The following is a 26200-nucleotide window of genomic DNA, read 5'->3' on the forward strand; positions in this document are numbered from 1 at the left end:
GCCGCCGACGTGGTACTCGCCGGCGACCACCACCACCTCCCACAGACGCGAAATGGCGCCCTGATCATGGAGGTACACTCCTATCTCCCTGCCTTGCCGTGGATCGCCGCCGGCGACCACCGCGGCTCCCGGGCGCCGACGAGCCCCGACTCCCCTGTTTGAACTTTCAAACCTGACGGGTGGGACCCGCCCGTCAGCCTCTCTTTTGTTTCTTTTAAAATGGTTTGCAGAAGGCGTACTCTGGCAAATACGCTTCCTCTCTGAACCGTTTTTCTGGATTCTTCTGCAAAGCCCCCTGGAAGTTTTCTGTTTCATTACAGATGGGTCCTTGGACCAAAACTCTTATAACTTTTGATCAGAAAAGTATTTTTGATTAATTCTTTTTCTGTTCTCTTTAGATTTTTGTCTAGTTTTTTATGATATTTATTTGAAAAAAATTTGGAACACTTTCCTGTACACTCACGGTATTTACGTTGCGTACGTATTTTTCTTATACCGTAGATACCGGAGGAGGTGACGGAGCTGCAAACTTCGCAAAGTTAGACTCCGACTATTCCGAACCAGGCATGCATGTTTGAACTCTTAATATGATGAGTGTTGTTGCATGTTTGCATTTTAGTATAGTCATGGCATGTTTATGAACATCACTTTGCATGATATATCTCATGCACATAATCGGAAAGTAGGTTTCGGAAAGCATTATGTTGTTGGATACATATTTGCAAAGCCATGTGTTGGTATGAGGATGTGTAAGATGGCAGTGTTGTGACATGCCAGTCTTATGCCAGATTATATGACTTCCGTGTCGTCATGACACAATTCACATTCCCATTCATTCCATCCTATACTGTCACATGTTTTCCGAGAAGAATATGGCATAGTAAGTTGCAAATCGTTTTCCTGGTACACACCAAGTGGAGAGGCCGGGATGAGGGTTCCATGGCCCTGGATTAAAGCCCGTCATCCGGTCAGGGGGCATGGGTGTTGCCGGTTGGGACCGAGAGGGGGGCACCCCTTAGAGCGCGCGTATAGAAATTTGATCCCATGCTATTCGAGGTTGTGGCCTCCCCGTCTCAAAGTTTTTCTTGGACGTTGTAAAGGATGATTCCTGGCAACGTGAGGTGAAATGGGTGTGTACTAGTTAAATGTGTTTCTACTGAAATACCGTAAACGGAACTAGTCCTTCGTGACTACGGAAATCCGTTGGATGTGTTCAGTTCTTCCAAACTCTGCAGAGTCTCAATCTTTCAATAATCTTGTACTTTGTTCAAGTACTATAATTATCTTATCTTGTCAGGTATCAGCCTCAGTGACAAAAACTCCGGTGGGATTTATGTGTAATAAATCCGGATAAAAGATTATTCTTGTGGATGGACTAATCTCGTTATTTACATTTATTACAAAGCCCTGTCTGTGATGTCGCTAAGACGTCCGACGGTGGCATACCTGTTATTTGCTTTTGTTAAAGCCCTGTCTGAGATGTCGCTCAGACGTCCGACGGTGGTATTTCTTTTAAAGCCCTGTCTGTGATGTCGCTCAGACGTCCGATGGTGGTATTTCTTTTAAAGCCCTGTATGTGATGTCGCTCAGACGTCCGACGGTGGTATTTCTTTTAAAGCCCTGTCTGTGATGTCGCTCAGACGACCGATGGTGGTATTTCTTTTAAAGCCCTGTCTGTGATGTCGCTTAGACGTCCGACGGTGGTGTTTCTTTTAAAGCCCTGTCTGTGATGTCGCTCAGACGTCCGACGGTGGTATTTCTTTTAAAGCCCTGTTTGTGATGTCGCTCAGACGTCCGACTGTGGTATTTCTTTTAAAGCCCTTTATGTGATGTCGCCCAGACGTCCGACTGTGGCATTTCTTTTAAAGCCCTTTATGTGGTGTCGCTAAGACGCCCGACTGCGGCATGCATTTTTATTTATTTACCTTTCGAGGCGTCGCTCGAGACACCCGATCGTTTTTCAGTTATTAAATTTTGATACATCAAGTTCTGCAATATTACCGTTGTTAATTGAGTATCATACTTTGTTCATGACGCATTCATGCATTCATTGATTATATATTTTGTCCGAACTGTCTTGCGAGTACTTTCAAGTACTCACCTGGCTTGTTGATTTGGCCAGATGCTGATGAAGGCGATCTCATGGATGAAGAGTTTGATAGCGAGTCCGACGCCTAGAGGAGTCCCAGTTAGTCCCGTGCGATCCTGTCTTGGTCATTGTATTATCCGCTTCCGCAACCCCGAATAAATTCATCGAGCCTCACCTCGACGCTCGATGTACTGCCACTAGAAGTCAAGTTATCCACCACCACTTTTCCCTCGAGCTAGTAGCATGCCACCCCACCCCTGTGTCAAAACTGCCCATATGTAATATATTGGCGAGTCTGTAATAAATTGTTGAGCATCCTCAGCTCAACCCTGTAATATAGTTGATGCTACTAGTTCTCTGTTTATCAAGCTTTTGTCTACCAGAAAGGATGACTTTTCCTATACTGGGATTTAAAGATTGGTTTTCTCAATAAACATTTTTATTGAAAAACCGGTCGTGACAAGTGCCCCGAGGGACACGCCTTTCGGCGCGCGGGTACCGGCCGTGCCGACGACGGCCACCGAGGGCACCTAGGGCCCCCGGGCTTTGGCCGCCGGCGCGGCCGACAACAGTCCACACCCCGAGCCGAGCGGAGGACCAGCAAAAGCCGTTCCGCATACGGCCGGGGCGCATCGCCGGCACCCATCTGCTTCCCTCCCGGCAATTTCAAGCACTCTTTGACTCTCTTTTCGAAGTCCTTTTCATCTTTCCCTCGCGGTACTTGTTCGCTATCGGTCTCTCGCCTGTATTTAGCCTTGGATGGAGTCTACCGCCCGATTTGGGCTGCATTCCCAAACAACCCGACTCGTTGACGGCGCCTCGTGGGGCGACAGGGTCCGGGCCGAACGGGGCTCTCACCCTCCCAGGTGCCCCTTTCCAGGGGACTTGGGCCCGGTCCGTCGTTGAGGACGCCTCTCCAGACTACAATTCGGACGGCACAGCCGCCCGATTCTCAAGCTTGGCTGCTCCCGGATCGCTCTCCGTTACTAGGGGAATCCTTGTAAGTTTCTTCTCCTCCTCTTATTTATATGCTTAAACTCAGTGGGTAGTCCCGCCTGACCTGGGGTCGCGGTCGAAGCGACGTGCGCTTCGTTTGTTGGGTCGTTTAGAGGCCATAATGCCAGCTGTGCGTCGGATGCACTGCATTCATAAAGCGAGGACGCCCACCATGCGCTGCGTCCGGCGCGGTACGCCGGCGGCCCGATCTTCAGTCCACCGCCCCTTGCGAGACGAGGGACCAGATGCCGCATCCCGATTCCCATTAAGGGTGGTTTGGGAGCGTGTTTTGGCGTGACGCCCAGGCAGGCGTGCCCTCGGCCGAGTGGCCTCGGGCGCAACTTGCGTTCAAAGACTCGATGGTTCACGGGATTCTGCAATTCACACCAGGTATCGTATTTCGCTACGTTCTTCATCGATGCGAGAGCCAAGATATCTGTTGCCGAGAGTCGTGTGGATTAAATAGCTTTGCAACACAAGGGACGGCTAGCAAACTAGCCATGCCCCCGGGTTAGGCACAGTGTTCCTTGACGCCTTCGGCGCCGTGGGTTCTTTTACCCCGAGCCCCCACCCGCTCCGAGGAGGGGAGGTGGTCGAGGCATTGGCCGAGCGACGGATGGTGCCGTCGCTGATGGATTGGATGATGCGTGCGCGGTCTGTTTTGGTCAGGGTCACGACAATGATCCTTCCGCAGGTTCACCTATGGAAACCTTGTTACGACTTCTCCTTCCTCTAAATGATAAGGTTCAATGGACTTCTCGCGACGTTGGGGGCGGCGACCCGCCCCCGTCGCCGTGATCCAAACACTTCACCGGACCATTCAATCGGTAGGAGCGACAGGCGGTGTGTACAAAGGGCAGGGACGTAGTCAACGTGAGCTGATGACTCGCGCTTACTAGGCATTCCTCATTGAAGACCAACAATTGCAATGATCTATCCCCATCATGATGAAATTTCCCAAGATTACCCGGGCCTGTCGGCCAAGGCTATTGTAATGCCCCGGATACAACTTTCCATATTCGTAACTCCGACTCTTGCCATTTCTGGCTATGTGATTTATTTTTCCTCCGTGGTTGGGTTTTTGTCTGCTGTTTTGCATTTTGTTCTTGTTATGCATCTCGTCTCATGTCATCATTCGCATTGCATCGGCATCGTTTTCATAAAACTTGCATCCGCTCGTAGTTTCCGTGTCCCCCCTTGCTTTTGTTGGCCATTCCAAACCAATCAGGGTTTCACTTCCCTCTTGACCGTGACCACCTAACCTCTCTTGCCAGCTCGCAGCCCCCTCGCGCACATGTTCGAAACTCCCCCGAACCCGACCCGAGCGGTCATGACCAATGGGTCCGGATCATCCCCCAACATCCCGAAAACATCTCTGTTTTCTTATTTGGTCTCCCTAGCCTATTTATCCGGGACCGTCTGATTTCGATCGGAGGGACCAGATGCACCTAACCAAAAATTCACCTACTATATAATCAGCCTAGCTAACCCTAGACCCTAGAGCTGTCCCATCAATCCCCACGCCGCCGCCACTCCACCGAATCCCCCCTCGGGATCTCCCCTGCCCGATTCACCCAACCAGCGCTCTCCCTCCTCCTCGTTCCAGATGCCCGAGCCCCAATCCAAAATTCCTCTCAGCCTCCATCCTGTAGCCTTCGACCACCTCCCTCGTCACGCGCGCCCATCCACGAGCAGTCCAAGCCGCATCAGCCAGCCGCAGCACCTCCCTGCTCGATCTTGTGCTCGAGGCGCCCGAGTTCCTCGCCTGCTGTCCGTCGAAACGAGCAGGAGCTCGTCCATGGCGCCTCCTTGTGCTTCCTCTCGCTGCCCAAGACGAACGCCTCCATCCCTCGGCCTCGTGCCACCCCGAGCCTCCTTACGTCGGCGTCCCAGCCACCTGGACCATGCCCCGTCGACCCCGCAGCAGAACCAGGTCGTGACGCCCCTGCCCTTCATATTCTCTTCTGCTCTGTTCTCTCCTCCCCGTAACCTCTATCTCCCTCTCCAGGAACTCCTCCACCACGCCATGGCTGCGGCTGAGCTTGCCTCGTTCCCCGGGCATCCTCGTCGGCCTTCGGAGTTGGCTCGTCCACACCGGGGTTTCCCAGCCGTCGCCCGCCTCGTTGTCATCGCGCCTAGGCCTGCGTCCTCCTCATCCTAGCGTCGTCCGCGACCAAGTCCGGCCGGATCCGGACGAAGTCGATCTCCCCGCGCCCCGCCGTCTGCTGCGTCCTCTGCATCGAGCCGGTGCGCCATTCCCCTGCTTCTGCGTGTGAGCACGCGAGGACAACGAGCAGCGCCAAGTCCAGATCGATCCCCTGCTTCCCTGCATCGGTCGCGTTGACCGCAGCCTCGATCCGAGCCAGCCTCCTCGTGCCCGCGTGGGCCTCGTCGCGCAGCCGGCACAGCGCAGCTCCCAGCCGGCCTCCCTCTGCTTCCAATCGGGCCTCAGCCATGGGTGAGGAGCCCCCAACAGCCCCTCTGCTCTTTCGGGCCAGCCAGATTCGGCCCAGCTCCTGTTTTTTTTTCGTGCTGCGATTTTAACATTATCCAGTGTATTACAATTTTGCAGAAAACCCCTCATATATCATACATTTAATAACTCATAAACCATGCATCCGTTTAAAATGATATTAACATGTAAAATGCTTTGAATTTTGTGTAGATTAATAATATTCCACTTTCATCCATGTTTAAAATGTTTAAAATGTTGTTTGTTTAAATTTGCTCAAATGCCATGCTAAAATGCTTTATTTCGTAACTAAATAACCGTAACTCTGTTTTAAATAAACTTTATATGTAAATGGGGTGGAAAAATGCCTAGTTTAACATGGTCCAGTTTATTTTCCTGTTTAACAACCTTAAAATATGGTTTAGGGCAGAACAGTACCGAATCTAAAATATGCATATGGGGATTTTCCGGACTTGTTGTTTGCTATTCCGGCCTCATTTAAACTTGTCTAGATAGGTAGTTTTTCATATGCTTCACCCCTTGCCATGTTTAATAACATTTAATATTGTTGGGTACAAAATCGAGAGAGAACTAAATAATTAATGTGGTGTTTCGTCAATATGCTACTTGTTGCATATTGCGCTCCATTTAACTTGTAGTGTTGTTTGTGCATATTGTCATGCCATGCCTCATTAAACCGGACATGCATCATACTTGTTTGTGTATCATGCCATGTTTATGCTTGTGCATTTACCATGTTGTTTGTTTCTTTCCGGTGTTGCTTCTTAGTTCCGGTAATGTTGCGATTGTGAGGATTGGTTCGACTACATTCGTCTGTCTTCTTCATGGACTCGTTCTTCTTCCTAGCGGGATTTCAGGCAAGATGACCGCTACCCTGGATCTCACTACTATCATTGCTATGCTAGTTGTTTTGTTCTATCGCTATGCTGCGCTACCTATCACTTGCTCTTCAAGCCTCCCAAATTGCCATGTCAGCCTCTAACCTTTTTCACCCTTCCTAGCAAACCGTTGTTTGGCTATGTTATAGCTTTGCTCAGCCCCTCTTATAGCGTTGTTAGTTGCAGGTGAAGTTGAAGATTGCTCCATGGTGGACAGGATTATGTTGGGATATCACAATATCTCTTATTTAATTAATGCATCTATATAATTGGTAAAGGGTGGAAGACTCGGCCTTATGCCTGGTGTTTTGTTCCACTCCTGCCGCCCTAGTTTCCGTCATACCGGTGTTATGTTCCCGGATTTTGCGTTCCTTACGCGGTTGGGTGATTTATGGGACCACCTTGATAGTTCGCTTTGAATAAAACTTCTCCAGCAAGGCCCAACCTTGGTTTTACCATTTGCCTCACCTAGCCCTTTTTCCCTTGGGTTTTCGGAGCCCGAGGGTCATCTTTAGTTTACCCCCCCCCCCCGGGCCAGTGCTCCTTCGAGTGTTGGTCCAACCTGAGCGATGTCCGGCGCCCCCTGGGCAACCAGGGTCTATGCCAACCCGACGTCTTGCTCATTTGGTGTGCCCTGAGAACGAGATATGTGCAGCTCCTATCGGGATTTGTTGTCACACCCTAGCTAGTTCATGCATTAGAATGTTGCATCATGTTTATTCTTTCATCAGAAACCTAAAATGGGGATGACAGAACCCCCAGCCCCCTCTGAAACCAACTAGGGTTTACTAAAAACTTTTTCAATGAACCTGAAATGCCCTTCTAAAATGCCCATCATTTTTGTCTTGGTTCAGAACTTCTGCCAGAAGTGATGCACATTTTCCTAGGCCATCTTAGGGTTTTTGAATTAAATCATAAATATTTGAATTTGGGCATTTAAAATTATATAAAATATTTAAATGCTCAAATATCTCCAAACTAAAATGTTTCATGTTGGAAATAATCCAACTATGGACCAGGAGTAGTTTGGTGATTTTAGGAGTTGCCTAAGTATTTTTAATAATTCAACAAAGTTGCAGAAGTATTAAAAAAACAGAAACAGGAGAAATAGAAAAAACTTACCTGGCGCCAGCACCCGGCCCACCTGCCGGCCCAGCCCAGTGCCGCTCCAGCGAGCTGCTTGCCGGCCAGGCAGGCAGGCAGGTGCCCGACGGCGACCGCAGCGCGCGCCACGCAGCTGGCCGTCGCCCTGCTTCACCTCCTCGCCTTGGGACTGGATGGATGAGCTCCACGCTGCTCCGTGAACCTCCAGGACACCTCCATTCTCCCCCCAACCCCTCTCTCTCGCGCTCCCCCGCCATGGCCGACGCCATCGCCGCCACCCCCTCGTAGTAGCCACGCCCTCCGTCAACCCCACGCCGTGCCACCGTGTCCAGGAGCTCCGCTACCCTCCTCTTCTTCGAGCAAGCCGAGCCCCGAGCGCTCGCAAGGCCCGAGCCCACCGCATCGACCTCGACCGAACCGCCGTCGCCGGAGATCCCCTTCAACGCCGACGTCGCTCCGGCCCGTCCCCGGCCGCACCAAGTGCTTCGTCGAACTCCCTGTGAGCTTACCCATCTTCCCCTCCCTTCTTTTCTTGCTCCCGAGCCGTGTAGCGACCTCCCGAAGCTCAACCGCACCCACCGCCCCAGAGCTCGTCGCCGACGTGCTCTCGGTCACCCTCCGGCCACAAACTGGTGTCCATCATGTTCACCATGTCACGTAGCACCTAACCAGCTACTCCCCGCACCTCACCGACCCCTCTAGCGTAAAGTTCGTCTTCGGCCGAACTCCGGTGGCCGCCAAAGTCGTCGCCGGCGCCAACTCCGGCCACCCCGACCCCAACGGACTCCACCAAGAGCTGCGGCTCGTCCTCAGCTCCACTCCGATGGCCTCCGCGACCCATTTGGTGGCCGGAACGACCAAAACCACTTCCGCCGCCGCGTCGGGCTCGCCGGCGGCTAAACGCCGGTGCAGCCGACCCGGATTTGACCACGGGTGGGCCCTGGTTGACTCTCCTGAGTCAATGACAGGTGGGGCCCAGCCCTGTTAATTAAATAGGTTTAGTTTTAATTAAACTTTAACTAAACTAATCACACTGACACGCGGGACCCACTGTCAGGTTTGACCCGGACCGTGTCCCGTTGACCTGCTGATGTCACACTGACGTCAGGCTGACGCAGTAATTGATTTTCTGGATTTAATCTAATATAGGAAATTCCAGAATATAGTTTAAACTTAAAAAATTCATAACTTTTAATCTGTAACTCCAAATCAGACAACTTATATATGAAAAATGATCAGAAAAATTCAATCTATCCATATGTACTATTTTCATGCATGATTAAACAAGTTAACTTGATGTTTAATGCAGAACAAGGAAAAACACTTTAAAGGGCCATGTATGAGTTTGAAATTTGAATCATTGATTCAAATTGGTTCAAACCCTTCTGGTCTTAGTTGCATTAGCCCAACACACTCATATTGCCATGTTTCATGCATGCATCATATTGTTGCACATTGTTTGGTGATGGTTGTGTATCGGTGTTCTTTGCGGCAGGTTCTGCCTCCGAGGAGTACCGTGATTACCCTAACAAAGAACCGTATCAGTGCATCGAACCATCAGGCCAGCAACCAACCATTTGATCATATCGATACAATCCCATGTTCTCGCTCCTGCTCTCTTTTACTGCATTAAGACAACGCGTTTCAAACTGCTGTGTGCTACGGTAGTTGAACCCACTTCCTCTGCATGACCTGTCATTGCCACAGTAACTAGATGAAACCCACTAGCATGTGTAGGAGTTGTTTGAGCCATATGTATGTGTTGTTCCTACCTTGCTATGCCTGCTATGCTTAGAGTCGCGTCAGGTCTGATTCATCTGGGTGATGGACTAGAGTGAAATGATTATGTCGGTAATGAGAGTGGTGTGGTGAACACGATTTGGTAAAGGTATCGATGAGAGGCCATGTAGGAGTACATGGTGGGTTGTTTCATTGAAGCCGACCTTAAGCACTGAGATCTGTATCTGTGATATAAGATTCAGCTACTACCATGCATTGGGCCCGAAACCAATGGACCCTCTCGACTTCTTATTCACCCTAGTTCTCTGTCCAGGAGTTGCAAGTAGTTTCTGGTGTTTGTAGCCTACTGGAGGCCGTGGACAGCGCTGGCCGTAGGGGTGGGCTGTGATGCGGTAGGTACGTGGCACGGTGTACCGAATACCCGTTAGGTATCTCGGGAACCCTGTTCACATCGTTTGGGGCTGTGAGCGAAACCTCGGCCGGATCTCCTCATGGATGGAACCCGAATAGGCGATAAACCTGGACTAGAGACTTAGGTGATTAGGTAGGTCGTGGCCGACACCCACGTTGGGCTTCCGTTTGAAGGTTGCCGAGTACATGTCGTGTAAACGACGGTAAGTGGTGAGAGTGTGTATGAAGAAGTACACCCCTGCAGGGTTATCATGATCTATTCGAATAGCCGCGTCCGCGGTAAAGGACTACTTGGTTGCCTATACAGTTCATAGACAAGTAAATGGAAACTACTAAAAGCCTCAAGATAAGTGTGAGTGCCGAGGATGGCTCTTCCGTAGGAAGACGGAGGTGGATCCCCGGTAGTGTATTGAAGTGGTGAGTAGTGGACTCGTGTGCGCAAAACCATTTCAAGTTGGAGTCTCGTAGGATAGCCTAGCCAAGAGTCAAAGCTGGCTTGCTGCAATAACTCCACCAACCCTTCTTGATAATGTGCATGTATGTAGGATCTGATGTAAGTCTTGCTGAGTACCTTTGTACTCATGTTGCTATAATCTACATTTTTACAGAAGACGCTGCAACCCCTTCTGATGGGTTCTCCGTAGACGTTGACATCAATGAGTAGGCTAAGGCCCAGGTGGTGATCCTGAGCTTGTGAAGGACCACGTAGTATAGCTAGGCTTTCCAAGCCTCTTTTTTTTTACTAGTTGTCTGTACTCAGACAAGTTACTTCCGCTGCTAGTTTGTATGACTGTATGACTTGAATGCTGGGTCGTGTGACCCGTACCTATGTGTATGTTATGTATGGCTCTCTGAGCCTTAAATAAAGTACTTGTGTCGTAGAGTCATGTTGTGATGCCTTGTTGTATTTGCACATATCGAGCATATTGTGTGTATGATTGAAATGCTTGGTATGTGTGGGATCTGACTATCTAGTTGTTTATCTTTAGTAGCCTCTCTTACCGGGAAATGTCTCCTAGTGTTTCCACCGAGCCATGGTAGCTTGCTACTGCTTCGGAACACTTAGGCTGGCTAGCATGTGTCCTTCTTCGTTCATGTGTCTGTCCCTTCGGGGAAATGTCACGCATTGAGTACCGGAGTCCTGTTAGCCCGCTACAGCCCGGTTTACCGGAGTCCTGCTAGCCCAGCGCTACAGCCCGGACCCACTTGCTGATGACCGACACGTTCGTTGCTGGGTCATGGATGCCTGTCCCTGTAAGTCTGTGCCACTTTGGGTTTACGACTAGCCATGTCAGCCCGGGCTCCTTATAATATGGGTGCTAGCGACACTATCATATACGTGTGCCAAAAGGCGCAAATGGTCCCGGGCAAAGGTAAGGCGACACCCGTGGGAATACCGTGCGTGAGGCCGCAAAGTGATATGAGGTGTTACGTGCTAGACCAATGTGGCATCGAGTCGGGGTCCTGACATTTGTCGGCATATCGGGCGGCTTTGCTGGTCTTGTTTTACCATTGTCGAAATGTCTTGTAAACCGGGATTCCGAGTCTGATCGGGTCTTCCTGGGAGAAGGTATCTCCTTCGTTGATCGCGAGAGCTTATCATGGGCTAAGTTGGGACACCCCTGCAGGGTATAAACTTTGGAAAGTCGTGCCCGTGGTTATGTGGCAGATGGGAATTTGTTAATGTCCGGTTGTAGATAACTTGACACCCAATCTGAATTAAAACGCATCAACCGTGTGTGTAGCCGTGATGGTCTCTTTTCGGCGGAGTCCGGGAAGTGAACACGGTTTCTGTGTTATGATTGACGTAAGTAGGTGTTCAGGATCACCTCTTGATGATTGCTAGCTTCATGACCGTTCCTTTGCTTCTCTTCTCGCTCTCATTTGCGTATGTTATCCACCATATATGCTTAGTCGCTGCTGCAACCTCACCACTTTACCCCTTCCTTTCCCTTTAAGCTTTGCTAGTCTTGATACCCATGGTAATGGGATTGTTGAGTCCTCGTGGCTCATAGATTACTACAACAACAGTTGCAGGTACAGGTTATGCGATGATCATGACGCGAGAATGATGTTTGCTTGTTTTGGAGTTCTTCTTCTTCTTCTTCTTCTTCTTCGATCAGGGGATCGGTTCCAGGTCGGCAGCCTGGGCTAGCAGGGTGGATGTCGTTTGAGTTTATGTTTATGTTTCATCCGTAGTCCGATGTTGACCTTGTATATGATGTATTGTTGTATTCGTGTGGCTTTGTATGCCTTATGTATGTATCCCCATCTATTATGTAGTGTTGATGTAATGATATCCACCTTGCAAAAGCGTTTCAATATGCGGGTCTATCCTTGGTGGGACCTTCGAGTTCCTTTTGGATAGGGTCGCATATTGGGCGTGACAAGTTGGTATCAGAGCCTCGACCGACCATAGGAGCCCCTTTGATTGTTGTCCGTTGTTGAGTCTAGGAGAAAACTATTTTGAGTCTTAGGATTATATATATCGGAGAGTAGGATTATTTTTACTCCTCAGCCCCCTTCGTCGCTCTGGTGAGGTCTCCTGACGTAGATGTTTTGACTTTCCTCTCCTCAAATTTCACTAATTTTTTTAGGATCACGCGGGTATCTTGGAATCGTTCCGATATTCTTGTGATGAGAACATTGTTCTTGGTGCCTCCTGACATTTAGGGGTTGTGGCAGTGTCCCAGGGAGTTGAGCTCTGAGGTGTTGTCGTCACAATTTTATCGTTGCAGTTCTGGAATACCTGAGTTTTGCCGACATCGAAAATCTCTTTTATGCAGTTGTTGGTGAGATAACCTCGACGTCACCCAGTATTGGGGAGTTCAGGAGTATTGCCATAGCTCGTATAACGGATGCTTTTCGAAGGTTGAGGTACACGATTTCCGGAGTTTTCTTGGTTATGTGTTGACGGATGGATACAGCTGGATGTAGGGATTGTTAGTTTGGGTGAGATATATTGCTTCCCCTGTATCCCCAACACCAGATTGCATAACCAGAAAGTTTTGGGAGTTTTATAGGTGGGAATTCAAGTAGCTCCTAGAATATCTTTCCGACAGATGCATGATATGGGATTGGGTAAATCTCTATCATATGTATTTGTTCTGGCTTATTCTGCAAGCCAAATCCTTTGTTTTGTTTTATTTGTGGTATTCGAGTTGCTTCAAAGTCAAGTGTTGATTCCATACCTTTCAAGCGGTGTTCTCATATTTCTATGGGAGTACTAATCCTTTTGATCATTGAGGTTGTCATGTTAATTCTTTTCCAACCGGTGCGCTTCTCTTCGAGATGATCCCATCATTCTCCCCATCTGCAAGATCAATTCTAAGTTTTCTCAACGGTGTTTGTTTCGTTCATCCCAAGTTGTCTTTGTTTTTCCCCGCCCTCCCACCCTTTTTCTTCAAGGACTCAGATTTCTTAATCAGGTATCCTTTTATTTGTGGGAAGTCTCTTCATTCTTTTCAATCAATGTTCTTATCCGGTGATTTCCCATGAAGATGCTCAACAGTTTCAAGTTCATCATCCTTCATTGTTGTTTCTTCTCCGGTGTGTCCAATTCAAGCTTTCGATATTCATCATATTCCTTTCCTCGTTTCAAATGCTTTCTCGTGCCGATGCACCTCTTAATCATTCACTCCTTCCTATTCATTTGTTCTGGAGTGTTGAAGATATCTCAGAAGATTTGTGTTTCCATTCTTAATCCGTTCAAGATATTTGGAGATTATTATCTCATTCAAGTCATTTAATTCAACCGGTGCAATCCCCCCTTTTCAATCAATCATTCAACGACGTTTCCTTTTGAGTGGGCCCTAACCCACAGGTCTTTTCCCAGGATCTTACCTGACTCTTCTAATTTTCCTGGAGCCACTCCCAAAGTCTTTCGAAGTTTGACGTAAGAATGAATTTTCATCAGTCATATTCCTTCTCCAAGATCGCTTTCAAATCATTTTCATTGTTGGCTCAACCTCTTTGTTTTTCATTCTCCCGGAGCATCTCAACAATTTATGTGGTGTTTCTCGTCGTCATTTCTCGGATTTTGAAGTCCAAAGAAGAGTCCCTCTTAAATCCTTACCCTTTCTTTCAAAGAGGCGTAGTTCAAGATTGATGCCATCCTTTCATAATTGTTTTCGATTGTGACAATTCTTTTCTTACCATCCGGAGCATTTCATGAGTTGTTTCCATTTCTTTCCTTCGAAGGCCATCATGTCATAATTTTTCATTCTCAGCGTGTAGCTATCATTCTCCAAATCTTACCGGTGCATCATTCAAATACCCTCTAATCAGTTCATGATCTCTTTGTTCTCTTGTATCAAATTTCCTCAAGTATCTTCATTCGTTCTCTAATTCTTACCGGCGATTCACCCCTTTACTTCATTCGTTTTCAATACTTACGGTGGTTCGTCCAACATCTCTCTTTCGTTGTTATCATACCAATTCATTCGCTCTTTCAAAATCCTACCGGTGGTTCATGGAAGACCTTCCCAAGTTTACGCTATATCCCTCTTAATCCTTTCTACGAGAATAAGTAGTATGCCAAATCCGTTGTTTGTCATCAATTTAAATTGGTGAAGGATATGCATACCATAATTCTTATTATTGTTTCATCTGAGTGATCTAGTTTCTTCTTTCCAGAGTTGTTCATCATGTCACATTTCTCGGTTCGAGATGCTTCATCTTTTATTTCTGGAGTTCCAAGTTTTCTTGGTTATATCGTCACAAAGCTCCATCTAAATCATTGCAAGGCTTCACCTTGTGTTTTCAACTTCTCTTTCTTTCTATCATCCTTTTATTACCTGAGTTCTTCATGGAGGCTCTACATGGTGGTTCGTCAAGGATTCTTTTCATTCTTCAATTGTTCGTCAAGATTTCTCTCGGAGTTAAGATCCGCCAAGCTATACTCTAAAATAAACATGGTGCTCAACACATGTTTTTTTTGGGGAGTTCAAGTATTCTTCATCTTGCATTTCGAAGTACAATTCGTTCTACCTTATCATTTGAGGTGGTGTTATGTCATTCTTGACAATTTGAGTTCGTGTTTCATGATTCACATGTTGTCAAGAATGAGGTATTTTAAATCCATTAATCCCTCCATTGGAGTTATCTTGGTATAGATTTCACCTAAATCCTTCCCTAAGGAATGTTGGTATTGTGGTGCTTATCTAAGATCCAAGTTTTCCTCCTATCCTCTTGGTGAAAGAAGTTTCTCTTATCTTCATTGATCTCAACCAATCAATTGTTTTTGTTAGTGGCCGATTGTCACCTCATCATTTTGAGAAGTTTTCCATAAGCCCACTACAAGCTTATTTGTTTCGTTGTTGGTTTTCCAACGACTCCGTTATAACCTTCTCGGAAGGATGCTTTCCAAGCTCACTTGTGGCAGAAGTTGGCATTTTCTTCTCCATTCTTTTATTCCAATGATATATCTTCTATACTTTCTTCCGAAGGCATGGTGATGTTGCTCTCTTCACTCATCATCTCGATTGTGAGGATCGTGTTCTTTTCATGCTTATCCATTTAACCAGAGTGTGGTGTCATATCTTCAAGTGCTTTTCATCTTATCAAGTTTTCCTTCTTCTTTAAGTCGGAGTGCTGCCCAAATTATATCATTATTATTCCTTCTCTATCTTGTTTAACCGGAGTGGTTTCAATATCTATCCTATCACTAAACCTCTTGGTTCTCGTTGTATCCCTTGTTCCTCTTTTCTAACGGAGTGTTTTCAACTTTGTTCATATACGTTGTTTTCTTTCTTTCGTTTTGCTCAACCTCTCAAGGTTCATGGTTTCTCTCGTTTGTCGAAGAAGCAACTTAGTTTTACCTCTTATCTTCCTCTTTCTTTTCCCTCCGGTGCCATCCTAGATCTCGGGACGAGATCCTCTCGTAGTGGTGGAGTGTTGTAACGCCCCGGATACAACTTTCCATATTCGTAACTCCGACTCTTGCCATTTCTGGCTATGCGATTTATTTTTCCTCCGTGCTTGGGTTTTTGTCTGTTGTTTTGCATTTTGTTCTTGTTATGCATCTCGTCTCATGTCATCATTCGCATTGCATCGGCATCGTTTTCATAAAACTTGCATCCGCTCGTAGTTGCCGTGTCCCCCCTTGCTTTTGTTGCCGTTCCAGACCAATCAGGGTTTCACTTCCCTCTTGACCGTGACCACCTAACCTCTCTTGCCAACTCGCAGCCCCCTCGCGCGCGCGTCCAAAACTCCCCTGAACTCGACCCGAGCGGTCATGACCAATGGGTCCGGATCATCCCCCAACATCCCGAAAACATCTCCGTTTTCTTATTTGGTCTCCCTAGCCTATTTATCCGAGACCGTCTGATTTCGATCGGAGGGACCAGATGCACCTAACCAAAAATTCACCTACTATATAATCAGCCTAGCTAACCCTAGACCCTAGAGCTGTCCCATCCATCCCCACGCCGCCGCCACTCCACCGAATCCCCCCTCGGGATCTCCCCTGCCCGATTCACCCAACCAGCACTCTCCCTCCTCCTCATTCTAGATGCCCGAGCCCCAATCCAAAATTCCTCTCAGCCTCCATCCTGTAGCCTCCGACAACCTCCCTCATCGCGCGCGCCCATCCTCGAGCAGTCCAAACCGCATCAGCCAGCCGCAGCACCTCCCTGCTCGATCTTGTGCTCGAGGCGCCCGAGTTCCTCGCCTGCTGTCCGTCGAAATGAGCAGGAGCTCGTCCATGGCGCCTCCTTGTGTTTCCTCTCGCTGCCCAAGACGAACGCCTCCATCCCTCGGCCTCATGCCACCCCGAGCCTCCTCATGCCAGCGTCCCAGCCACCTGGACCGTGCCCCGTCGACCCTGCAGCAGAACCAGGTCGCGACGCCCCTGCCCTTCATCTTCTCTTCTGCTCTGTTCTCTCCTCCCAGTAACCTCTCTCTCCCTCTCCAGGAACTCCTCCACCACGCCATGGCTGCGCCTGAGCTTGCCTCGTTCCCCGGGCGTCCTCGTCGGCCTTCGAAGTTGGCTCGTCCACGCCGGGGTTTCCCAGCCGTCGCCCACCTTGTCGTCATCGCGCCAAGGCCGGCGTCCTCCTCATCCTAGCGTCCTCCGCGACCAAGTCCGACCGGACCCGGACGAAGTCGATCTCCCCGCGCCCCGCCGTCTGCTGCCTCCTCTACATCTAGCCGGTGCGCCATTCCCCTACTTCTGCGTGCGAGCACGCGAGGACAACGAGCAGCGCTAAGTCTAGATCGATCCCCTGCTTCCCTGCATCGGTCGTGTTGACCGCTGCCTCGATCCGAGCCATCCTCCATGTGCCCGTGTGGGCCTCATCCCGCAGCCGGCACAGCGCAGCTCCCAGCCGGCCTCCCTCTGCTTCCAATCAGGCCTCAGCCCATGGGTGAGCAGCCCCCAACATCCCCTCTGCTCTTTCGGGCCAGCCAGATTCGGCCCAGCTCCTGTTTTTTTTTCGTGCTGTGATTTTAACATTATCTAGTGTATTACAGTTTTGCAAAAAACCCCTCATATATCATACATTTAATAACTCATAAACCATGCATCGGTTTAAAATGATATTAACATGTAAAATGCTTAGAATTTTGTGTAGATTAATAATATTCCACTTTCATCCATGTTTAAAATGTTTAAAATGTTGTTTGTTTAAATTTGCTCAAATGCCATGCTAAAATGCTTTATTTCATAACTAAATAACCGTAATTCTATTTTAAATAAACTTTATATGTAAATGGGGTGGGAAAAATGCCTAGTTTAACATGGTCCAGTTTATTTTCCTATTTAACAACCTTAAAATATGGTTTAGGGCAGAACAGTACTGTCACATCCCTAGCTTCAGGCATTGCTCTAGGTTAGCTTCATGTGTGCATCATGTCTATATTTTTGAAACTATTGGAAGCCTCAAAACCCTAAATAAAAGAGGGGCAAAAACCCTAGAAATCTTATTCATTGCTCCAAAAGGCTCTTCTTAAATGTTTGATAATTTTTGGTAAGGGTTCTGGTCCCAACCAAAACATTGAACATTTTTAAGGATTTATTTTTGGGACTTTGAATTTAAATCATAGCTATTTGAATTGGACTTATATCTACTGTTAAATAAATATAGGTCCAATAATTCTGAAATATTTTTGGGGAGCATTGTTTTAATTCTTTTAGCTCCTAAAAATATTGTCAGAAGCAAAATAAATTGAATTGGTTTCAAAACCAAATTCAAAACAAACCTGCAAAATAGAAAACAGAGTTAAAACAAAACAGAGAGAAAAAAATAAAAAGAGTAAAGCCTACCTGGCCTCACCCGTGCAGCCCACCAGCCGGCCCAGCTCCCCCACCTGGCCGGCCCAGCCCACCTCCTCCCCCTTGTCATCTTCCTCCCCTCGCACCGAAGCAGCTCGGTGGCGAGCGCCGATGCCGCCTTGGCCACCTCCTGCTTCCACCGAGGCGTTCCCGAGCCTCCCCCTCACGCCACCACGATGCCCCGACCCCCTGGAACCCCTCGACCTCTCCCATCGTCTCCCCCCTCTCTCTGGCTCCCTCTCTCCTCCACCGAGCGGAGCCCCGTCGCCACCGACGCCGTTCGCCGCGGCCACCGGCCACCCCTAGCCTCTCCGATGCACCCAGGAGCTCCGCCTCGACCCCCTCTTCCTCCCCACCGATCCACAACCCTCCGGAAGCCTGCATCGCCGCCATCGCCGTCGTCTTCTACCTCGGACCCGCCGGCCATCTTCGTCAAATTCGCCGGCTCCGGACCGTCCCCGACCTCGCCGAGCATCTCTTCGTGACCGTGGTGAGCCCCCGGTCCTCTTCCCCCTAATCCCGCCTTCGTTTGTTTGCCGTAGCCGCCGCCCCCTTGCTTACCGTAGCCGTCGCCGCGCGGGCTCGTCGCCGGCGAAGCCCCGGTGACCAAATGGCCCCGCGCGTGCGTCCGTTGCACTCGCAACGACCCGTGGAGTAACGCTAGCGTGGCAACTAGCTCGTTTGCAAGCCGCAGCGCTAACCCCGCACCCACCCGAGCTCCGGCCGCCGCCTCGCTCGCCGCCATTGCTGATTCCGACCACCTCAGCACCTCCCGCTGCTACCAAACGACGCGCCTCACCATGACGCGTCCGTAGAGATCAACCGCGGCTCAAACCGCTGTCTGTACACGAAACCCGAGCAACTCCGGCGTGTTGCCGCCCCGGGTTTGGTCGCCGCCGGCTGGTCTCCGGTGACGCCGACGTGGCGCACTTACTTAGGGGCTAATGACCCTGTTAACTAACCCTGTGACACTGACTGTGGGCCCCGTAGCGGGTCAAAGCCCGGGTCAACGCGGGATTAGCCCCTGTGTCACTGACGTGTGGACCCCACACGTCAGGTTTGACCCTGACCGACCCCTGTTGACTTGCTGACGTCACGGTGACGCACTGCTGACGCAGTAAATGTTTTCTGGAATTTAAATAATTCTTAAATGATATATTAATTCCAGAAAATGCCTAAAACTTCTATAAATCATAGAAAATTAACCGTAACTCCAAATTAAATAATTTATATATGAAAAATTATTAGAAAAATTCAAGGAATCCATCTGTACCATTTTCATGCATGTTAGAACAACTTATAGCTGCTGTTTAGCACAAATCAATTAAAGGGCATTTATATAATCACATAAGGAGTTGGAATTTGAATATTATATTCAAACCAACTTCATTTAATCTGGTTTTAGATGCATTAGCCCAAAAACACATTCATGTTGCCATGTCATGATCATGCATCATATTGTGCATTGCATTGATTGTGTTTCCTTCAGTGTTGCCGGTATTGTCCCCTCTCGATAGGTGTGTACCGACGATGTGATCGATGACACCGATGAAGAGCTATATTATCTTCAGAAGTGCCAGGCAAGCAAAACCCCCTTGTTCATTCCGATAAAATCCCACTCCCTCGCTCCTGCTCTCTTTTACTGCATTAGGACAACAACGACATATTTGTTACTTGCTGCGGTAGCTGAACCCCTTTATCCTTTGCATGACCTGTCATTGCCACAGTAAATAGATGAAACCCACTAGCATGAGTAGGAGTTGTTTGAGCCCTGTTGTGCCTACTCATTCATGCTTGTTTGTCATGCCTGCTACTGCTTAGAGTTGAGTCAGGTCTGATTCATCGGGGATGAATCAGAGGCGTGTGAACATGTCCTACTATGGGTGAACTAAGTGTGTGAACACGATTTGGTAAAGGTAGCGGTGAGAGGCCATGTAGGAGTACATGGTGGGTTGTCTCATTGCAGCCGTCCTCAGGAATTGAGTTCTGTGTTTGTGATCCATGATCAGCTACTACCACACATTGGAATGCTTAAGTGCCCCTCTCGACTTATTAATCAACTTGATCTCTGTCCAGGAGTTGCAACTAGTTTCTGGTGTTTGTAGGTAGTGTTAGTAGTCTACCAAGTGGCACCCGGTACAGGTGGGCTTGGGACAGACTAGGCACAGTGGCACGGTGTACCAAGTGGCACCCAGTTGGTGGGCTTGGGAACCCTGCACACATCGTTTGGGGCCGTAAGCGACACCCCGGCCGGATCTCCTTGTGGATGGAACCCGAATAGGCGATAAACCTGGACTAGGGACTTGTTCGGTTAGTCAGGTCGTGGCCGACTCCCTCGCCCGGCTTCCGCTTGAAGGTTGCCGAGGTACATGACGTGTACAGGGCGGTAAGTGGCGAGAGCGTGTGTGAAGAAGTACACCCCTGCAGGGTTAACATCATCTATTCGAATAGCCGGATTCCTCGGATATGGAAACTTGGACCCCTTGCATAGTTCATAGACAAGTGCAAGTGGATACTCTAAAATACGCAAGATAAGCGTGAGTGCTATGGATGGCGTTCTCGTAGGGAGACGGGAGCGGATCCATAGTGGTGTATTGGTTGGTGAATATGTGGACTCGTGTGCGCCACCTCAAAAGAGTTACTTGCAGTCGTAGTTCAGGATAGCCACCGAGTCAAAGCTGGCTTGCTGCAGTTAAACCCCACCATCCCTTTGTTGATAATGATGCATATGTAGTTAGTTCTGATGTAAGTCTTGCTGGGTACTTTTGTACTCACGTTTGCCTATTTTATGTTTTTGCAGAGAGACTTCGGTCTCAGTAGTAGTTCCATGTGGACTTCGACGTTTAGCTTGTTACCTCAGCTACGATCTTGTGCCTCGGCAGGATTGGTAGATAGTCAGGCTTCTCAGCCTTTTTCATTTATAGATGTCTGTACTCAGACATGATAGCTTCCGCATGTTCTTTGATTTGTATGCTCTGATTGTTGGGTCATGAGACCCATGTTTGTAATATCTCGCTCCTCGGAGCCTATTGAATAATTACTTGAGTTGTAGAGTCATGTTGTGATGCCATGTTGTATCTGCACATATCGAGCATATTGTGTGTATGTTGTTGAAATGCTTGGTATGTGTGGGATCTGACTATCTAGTTGTTTATCCTTAGTAGCCTCTCTTACCAGGAAATGTCTCCTAGTGTTTCCACTGAGCCATGGTAGCTTGCTACTGCTTCGGAACACTTAGGCTGGCCGGCATGTGTCCTTCTTTGTTCCTGTGTCTGTCCCTTCGGGGAAATGTCACGCGATGAATACCGGAGTCCTGTTAGCCTGCTACAGCCCGGTTCACCGGAGTCCTGCTAGCCCAGTGCTACAGCCTGGATTCACTCGCTGATGACCGACACGTTCGATGCTGGGTCATGGATGCCTGTCCCTGTAAGTTTGTGCCACTTTGGGTTTACGACTAGCCATGTCAGCCCGGGCTCCTTACCATATGGATGCTAGCGACACTATCATATACGTGTGCCAAAAGACGCAAACGGTCCCGGGCAAAGGTAAGGCGACACCCGTGGGAATACCGTGCGTGAGGCCGCAAAGTGATATGGGGTGTTACATGCTAGATCGATGTGGCATTGAGTCGGGGTCCTGACAGCGTTGGTATCAGAGCTTGACTGCCTGTAGGATTACCAAGCCAAACTGATCGAAGTTGAGTCTAGAAATTCTTTAGTTATATAAGGGAATTGATTATGGGATGGAACATAAGGCTCTTTTTACTCCTTTACCTCATGCCTTCTGATCTGAGTCATCATCTTCTCTTCTACGGGGATTAAGAACTAGGCTATCTCTTCTTCCTATCAGGATCACGTGTACTAATCAGTGGACTTATAAGATTGTTGGATTTAAGCCTCTGTTCAGTTTTTACTGCTCCCGGATGTTAATTGTTGATCTCGAAACCGTGATATTGTGCTTCTGAGTGGTTATGCCACCATTTTTGTGAATGTCTCAAATCTTTTCCGAGCATTTACAGCCGTTATGCTGTCCGAGTCATCCCAGGTTTCCAAAGAGTCTGATGCATTTGCAAATCCTTTTCCTCTGGTTTCAATGTCTTTTAGGCCAGGTTAACCACACAAATTGTTGAGTTGAGGTACTCTACTGCCTCGACCTTTATGTTGGAGTTATTATTATGACCCTAGGTGTCTCAAGGGATTATCTAGTAGTTTAGCCATGTTTTGTGTTTCCAGTGTGATGATTCTGGCCTTTATTCTCGAAAGCATTCCGTGATGCTACTTAGTAGTAGGTATTCTACTCCTGGGTTCTGAACCCGAGATTCACTCTACTTACTTCATGTTGATAGTGTTTGCTAGTTCCTTCAGGATATTAGTAACCTTTGCGATAGTCCTTAAAGTCCGTGGTATCTTCTTCTTCCAAATACCATGAACTACTTATGGCAGAAGTTCCTCGTTGAACTGATATATCACAACAGGATTATTCTTGATGAGTTCTCCATTATATATTGTGGCTCTGCCAGTTCTACCTTTCTGCATGGGTTATCCGGAAGAAATATGTTGAACTTCGTTCGACATGCTAAACCATGCATCCACAACTCAGAAAATTGTATGTTCCTTTGAGTTGTCCCTCTTTAGTTGAATTCTGACCCTCGTCTATCAATTGATAGTCAAGATTATGTGTGCATTCGTTCATCGATGCCTATTACTCTTGTGGTCCGTCAAGCCATTCCATTCAGAATGACTAGGAGAAACAAACTCCAGTACCTCTTCCATATCCACAATTGGGTCAAAGAAGTTGTGCTCCGCAGATCAAATTGCTAATCCAGCTTTTGTTCTGTTCTACCCTGGAGTATTACCATCTTTATATCGGAATTGTTATAGGAATTGCACACCATCCTATGAACTCTTGGTACAGTGATACTTCTTGCCATCATTAGTCATTCCTCGGTCTTCATGTTGATGCAACCGGAATACCGACAAATGAATTGTGATGTGTGAAATCAATACGCCTAGCAACCTCGTTGCTGGGTAGTTAAAGGACAATAATTTCATTCTTAGTGTGTTGGTTATTGAATCATCATTCTAAGATTGATCGTGCTACCTAGTCCATTCTCCTGGTTCACTCCTCGATCGATGAGTTAGGATTTTTTCAAATCCTTTCTCTATTGATCATATCGTCTTGCCCTGAAAAGCAAGATTGTTCTCGAGCTTAGTAACATACCGGTGGTTCGTGATTTTCTGAATATCTTCTCAGAAGTATTACCAGATTGTCACCTGACCGCTATGTTGAGTTCGTGATCAAGTTGGTTTATTCCTGTAAACCACCCCTTCTCCAAGAATCCGTGTTGGATACCCTGAGCTAGTTGGATAAGCTAAACAACAACTTGGAGAGTTGGAAGATAAAAGTTTGTCTGACTTAGTTCATGTTAAGGGATATTTTTTTGTGTGTGTGAGTGTGTTGAAGAAAGATGATATCTTCATCAATTGGTCCTTGTGAACAATTGTTGGATCTATTATCTTACCCAAACCTTTGATTGAGTATGGGCTATCATCCAATCAGACCAGAACCAACGATATTCGTAATGTTGTCTTACTCGTGGTTGATCCCTCGAGCATACACCATTATATCTTTTGGGTCTGACCAATGCTATCACTTGTTCACTTAACTATGGAATTCCTTTTAAAAGGAAACCCAGATGAATTGTTGTTGAGCCCATTGACAACATCCTTATCTCCTCCATGATTTTGTTGGACATTAAGCTAGTGTTGGAAACTTTTGAAAGCATTTTCTTCATGCTAGCTCATGAAGTATTTGTTTGATGAAAGGAGTGACTTCCTCTTATACACGTGCATTTGGTGAAAGTTGCCGCCGTGAATTTGAGAAAGTTAGTTTTGCTTCCTCTGGAATCATCCCAAGTCAGTCATGCATACGTGCGAAGTATTCTCTGGTCTGGAGACTTGCAACCTTCATTCCATATGTGTTCCGAGCACACCAAGCCACTGATTGAGTTGTTCAAAGATAAAGGAGTCTGTCCAAGGTGAACTCTTTGGACTTCCACGCGTGGAGACTTCGATGTCATTAATGATGGTTCCCCACCTGAACTCGGTAGTGTTTTATTATAAGACTACCACGTGGTCATGTTTGTCTGGGACAGCGTGTTCACATGTTTGTAGCAGAACCAGCTCATGTTTTGGAGCTTACTATCGTAGCTCATTCCCCGAGAATCTCGCAGCGTTGTCTCGTCGAATTGTGTTGCAAACTTTCATTTTTCTTCCTAGACTCGATGAGTTTGGAATATCCTGACACCAACCAGATCTGAATCTCAGGCAGATATGATGGTTTGGAACATTTCCCAAGAACTATAATATCGGTCCCTCGAAAACGGTAAAGTGGATGTAGTGGCCAACACACCCAGCCGGAAGACCTGTTATTATAATATCTTGATTGAGGAAGTTGGCCACCTCCCCATAGGGATTTCGTAGGATTTACTCCCTAGTTGCCCCTATGGATTTTGAGATCCCGAAGTCCGACCTTTTACTTGATGTTCTAGATATCAAACCATATCTATGAATGGGTTACGCTAGCACATCAAGGAGAACATTAGAAGTGGAGTGCTAAATGTCTCTCGGTCGATCATCCAGATTTTGTTTCCTTGGCCTCGCCAAGGTGAAATCTAAGAAGGTGTTATCTTCCTTTGCATCGGCATCTTCCACCGGTATTCATCATGGTAGTAAGTTGTGTTGCCAGAATCCTTGACACGGATATTGGTAAAACCTTGATGATTATGGAAATGCTCAAGTTCTTGAGAGCACGCACAAGCGTTAGGTGTTACCATCGGCACTAGCTAGGTTTGCTCTCAACTTCCTCGGTTATGCTATAACTTCTCAACAGTGGATTCACTCTCTATTGTTGGGTTCTTCCCCAGTTACCAGAATCATTCCCAACATTTGCATTTTGTTCCCAGCTTGCACCACCAATGTGCCATTCTACCATGGGTCTCCTCCATTTCCGGTGGTAAGCAAATTCATCCATTACGTTGTCTTCAACAAGGTAATCCACATCATCCAAGTCCGAGTATGCCATTCTACCGACCCCCGCCAATCGATTGCTGTGATTGCCTTAGGCTGATATAGAGAGTCTCAATGATCTTTATATCAAAGGTAATTCTTTTTGCCACTTAAGGGGATATATCTTCGAGTCACCTTCCCTAAGGTGCATCATAAGGATGCCATGTCAACTCAACTCCTCGCTACGTTGACAACCGATCACCACATTCTTAAGTCTGGAATTGTGGTCTACCTAGCGAACCCTCGTCATCTGTCTTACTCCATTTCTTCAGATCTGTGCTTCGTCTCTCAGCTCAAGAGATGTTGCTATGTCTCATCCCATGAGTTGATCCTAAGTTGTTCGGTCTTCTCGAAGATCGATTGTTCTAGAGTTTTTCCTTTCCCCTTCCTGTCATGATTAGCTGGAGTTCTCAGAGCAAGACGACAAGACAAAGATGGTGTTCAAATCAACGTTCATTTGAAGTGCAACCTGGATCGTGAAGATTGTGCTAGTTTGCGTTCCCCTTTCACCTTACCCTACGCTTAAATCTCGAGACGAGATTCTTGTTTAGTGGGGGTGAGTTGTCACATCCCTAGCTTCAGGCATTGCTCTAGGTTAGCTTCATGTGTGCATCATGTCTATATTTTTGAAACTTGAATTGAGGAATATTGGAAGCCTCAAAACCCTAAATAAAAGAGGGGCAAAAACCCTAGAAATCTTATTCATTGCTCCAAAAGGCTCTTCTTAAATGTTTGATAATTTTTGGTAAGGGTTCTGGTCCCAACCAAAATATTGAACATTTTTAAGGATTTATCTTTGGGACTTTGAATTTAAATCATAGCTATTTGAATTGGACTTATATCTACTGTTAAATAAATATAGGTCCAATAATTCTGAAATATTTTTGGGGAGCATTGTTTTAATTCTTTTAGCTCCTAAAAATATTGTCAGAAGCAAAATAAATTGAATTGGTTTCAAAACCAAATTCAAAACAAACCTGCAAAATAGAAAACAGAGTTAAAACAAAACAGAGAGAAAAAAATAAAAAGAGTAAAGCCTACCTGGCCTCACCCGTGCAGCCCACCAGCCGGCCCAGCTCCCCCACCTGGCCGGCCCAGCCCACCTCCTCCCCCTTGTCATCTTCCTCCCCTCGCACCGAAGCAGCTCGGTGGCGAGCGCCGATGCCGCCT

General features: G+C 47.4%; 1 non-coding gene and 1 pseudogene across 1 annotated transcript; both read right to left on the minus strand.

The window, feature by feature from the left end:
• The window catches only part of LOC119351194, a 7426-nt pseudogene extending 4268 nt beyond the window's left edge, over positions 1–3158 (minus strand).
• Positions 3159–3380: 222 nt separating this feature from the next.
• LOC119351433 lies at positions 3381–3536 on the minus strand. The gene has a single exon (XR_005169928.1). It is a non-coding gene; the product is annotated as a 5.8S ribosomal RNA (ribosomal RNA).
• Between the last annotated feature and the right edge of the window lie 22664 nt (positions 3537–26200).

This window comes from Triticum dicoccoides, chromosome 1B (genome assembly GCF_002162155.2).
Source record: "Triticum dicoccoides isolate Atlit2015 ecotype Zavitan chromosome 1B, WEW_v2.0, whole genome shotgun sequence".
Classification (NCBI taxonomy): domain Eukaryota; kingdom Viridiplantae; phylum Streptophyta; class Magnoliopsida; order Poales; family Poaceae; genus Triticum; species Triticum dicoccoides.